Raw genomic sequence first — 3,882 nt, 5'->3', positions numbered from 1 at the left:
GTCTGTAGATTAAAGGAGCAGTCTGTAGATTAAAGGTTCAGTCTGTAGATTAAAGGTTCAGTCTGTAGATTAAAAGTTCAGTCTGTAGATTAAAGGAGCAGTCTGTAGATTAAAGGAGCAGTCTGTAGTTTAAAGGAGCAGTCTGTAGATTAAAGGAGCAGTCTGTAGATTAAAGGTTCAGTCTGTAGATTAAAGGAGCAGTCTGTAGATTAAAGGAGCAGTCTGCAGATTAAAGGTTCAGTCTGTAGATTAAAGGAGCAGTCTGTAGATTAAAGGTTCAGTCTGTAGTTTAAAGGTTCAGTCTGTAGATTAAAGGAGCAGTCTGTAGATTAAAGGAGCAGTCTGTAGATTAAAGGTTCAGTCTGTAGATTAAAGGAGCAGTCTGTAGTTTAAAGGTTCAGTCTGTAGATTAAAGGAGCAGTCTGTAGATTAAAGGAGCAGTCTGTAGATTAAAGGGGCAGTCTGTAGATTAAAGGAGCAGTCTGCAGATTAAAGGTTCAGTCAGTAGATTAAAGGTTCAGTCTGTAGATTAAAGGAGCAGTCTGTAGATTAAAGGTTCAGTAGATTAAAGGTTCAGTCTGTAGATTTAAGGAGCAGTCAGTATATTAAAGGTTCAGTCTGTAGATTTAAGGAGCAGTCTGTAGATTAATGGTTCAGTCTGTAAGAAGGAAAGTGATTGCCAATAATCAATCATGGTGATTAAAAACTCCACATTAATTGTTATTTGATTGATTTCTGATTTGACCCATCAGACCAGATATTACTGAGGGGATTTTCGACAGTAATGGAAGACTGGAAAACAGCTTTTTTCCACAAGCCATCAGGCTCATCAACACACTGAAGAAAGCAACATGAACATTTCAAAGACACTGACGAAATTTCCATGAACATTCCAAGGACAATGTCACTTGCACTTTACTCTTGCACCTTCCATACTGCGTCCACACTACTACACATGTCTGTATTCTGCTGCTGTGAGTGACTGGGCGTGTGTGTGTGTGTGTGTGTGTGAGAGAGAGCGAGTGAGTAAAGAGAGAGCGCGAATGCATATATCAGTATGATATAGTTTTTTCATTGCACATTGCAATATTCATTGCACATTGTGCGTGTGTGCTTTTAGTGTGTGTGTGTGAAACTATTGTTAAATGTCTATCACACTATGTGTAAAATTATAGCTTGTTTAGCTAACTGCACATTGGAGTCTGGTGAAACGAAATTTCAATTTCCTGTGCTAACGCCTGTTACATAGATCTTTGACAATAAAGTACACCTTGAACCTTGAAGTAACATTAACATACTCTATTACAAGTGGCATTATGATATTTGCTTATGTGTAAGTATGAAAGTATTCACAACAAAATGTAGTTAGATTATCAGGAGGAAACGTTTGTGTTTATTATTGATGATGTTTAAATTTAGAAGATCATTTTAACAAAAGATCATCTGAGAGGTTTTGTTTCTGTCAGGTGGAGGAAACTGACTCCACCTGACAGGTGTGTGTGTTGTCTGACAGGTCATCTGAGGTCACAGTGAGGTCACAGTGAGGTCACAGTGAGGTCACAGAGAGGTCATAGTGAGGTCACAGTGAGGTCACAGTGAGGTCACAGAGAGGTCCCTGCAGGTTATCAGTGATCCTCTGTGTTAACATCAGGTCTCACTCTGACGTCTTTAACAGAGTTCAGCTGGTTGTTAACTTCTCTGTGCAGAGACGTGTTTGTATGTTCACACTGTGATCAGAATGTGATCTGTTTAAAATGATAATTGTGTTTAAAAGGTAACTTCGACACATTACAGTGTGTTAACCATAGACATAGACGCCTCATTGAGTGCTGAATCATACGTCGACGTCGCCGCCATCTTGGATGTTGCAGCTCAGCCCTGTGAACTGATACAAGTCAATGGAGTGAACCTTATAAAGCTCCTTCTACAAAGTTCTATAATGATTTTATGATACTTGATATTCTTGACTTTGAACAGGAGCAGCTTTAATTTCCTGTCGGGGATCAATAAAGTATTTCTGATTCTGATTCATATATTATAAAGTCAATTGTCCATAATTAAAGTTAAATTCAAATGTAGCTAGTTGACAGTTCAGTAGACAGATGTCCCATTGACATGTCAGGATGTGGTTATTATAGACACAGATTAAATATTTAACTGTCATGTATCATCACAGTAACAGCGTTACACACATCAGCAGCTGTAAACACATAAAAACATTATAAAACACATCGTGTGGTTTGGTGCCGACCTGTATACTGAACATATGAGGAGTAGTTAAATGTTTATAATCATCAGAGAACGTTACAGACGTTGTTTTTGGTTCCTCTCTGTTTCCTGAATATAACCGTACGTGTGTGAATGTGTAAATGAGAGGCATTAACGTATAGCACTTTGTAGAGGGGGTTAATAAAGTTCACTCTGTTGACTTGTATCAGTTCACAGGATGGAGCTTCCACATCCAAGATGGCGGCGGCAGCGACGTATCGCAGCAATGGGCCAACCCGCTCAGTGAGGCGTCTGTGTTTATATGTCAATGGTGTTAACAGCCTGGGGCTCAAGAGGAAGCTGCATGGAATCTGACGAATGGTCTCCAGTGAGTTGCATTGTGGGTAATGTAGGCTCCAGGTTTTGGTCACATGCTCCTATTACACTGTTGGACTCATTCTGGGCCGTTTAAAAACAAATGAAGTGGAGATAACACATCAAAAACCTGGAGCCTACATTACCCACAATGCAACCAAGCCACTGACTGACATCACTGGAGAGCAAAATATTCAGCAGATATTTGAATAATCAATTCATCATTAAAGTATTTTTTTGTCTTCTCTTCTCCTGACATGTTACGGTTTATAAATCAATCAGTACATCGAGAATCAATTTTCAATTAATGAAAATAATTATAATTAATTAGAATATAATTAATAATAATAAATAATTAGCTGCAGCATCATTGTTGCACAAAACAGAACAAGAAGTTACTGACACACTTTATTTATTTAACACAGAGGTCAGAGGTCACTGAAACACACATCACAGTGACCTCTGCTGACGTCAGCTGATTTAAACTCCTCCCCCTCTCCTTCTTCTTCTTCTTCTTCTGAAAGTTCACTCCGCTCTCCACCTGTGGAGCTGGTTGAAGCACGTGACTGAACGCGGAAGCGGAAACAGCGAGTTGCCAACAGCTGAGCAGCGGCAGAGATCCTCTATCAACGAGATGAACCACTCTGTAGGGAAAAAGAAACACCTCGGAAGAGCCGCTCTGCAAAAAACCCTCAGCTGATATTAAATTAAGTTGATTAAATGTTTTTCTGTCGGCTAATATTAATAGAATAAGCTTCGTGTCTATTTCTTCGTTTTCATAATTTGTTTTAACGTTGCCATGGTGACTGGTGCTGAAAAGAAACCTCGGTTTTCATGTTTATTGAGTCATTGAAGTGTAAACAGTTCTGGTTGTGTCAGTGTGAGCACCAAAACCTGATTCCCGATTAGATGTCAGGCTTTTATTTTTCATTATTTTAATGAATTAACGTAATTTCTGTAGACCTATTCTCATTTTATTGACAGAATGAATTATGCTGCACATTTCTGTGTGTTGTTGTTTTTTATAACTGATTATTGTTCATCTTTCATGGTGAGAGACGATTGTAGAATAAAGTTTGTCTGAATAAAAACAAAATATTAAAACCGTGAGGAAGTGAAGTCTTTGCCTACAGGTGTCAGAATCACTTTGAATGTGTGTGTAATAAATCTAATTCATATTTTTCACCTTTTTTATCTGTTTCTGTGGGGAAGGACTATTTCCAAAAATCTACTTCCTTTTTATTTCTACAAATGCCTTCAGAGTGAGACCTCGCACCTCTATGCGCTCTCTGACTCAGC

This window comes from Sparus aurata, chromosome 5 (genome assembly GCF_900880675.1).
Source record: "Sparus aurata chromosome 5, fSpaAur1.1, whole genome shotgun sequence".
In the NCBI taxonomy this organism is placed as follows: Eukaryota; Metazoa; Chordata; class Actinopteri; order Spariformes; family Sparidae; genus Sparus; species Sparus aurata.
This window is presented reverse-complemented; position numbering follows the sequence as displayed.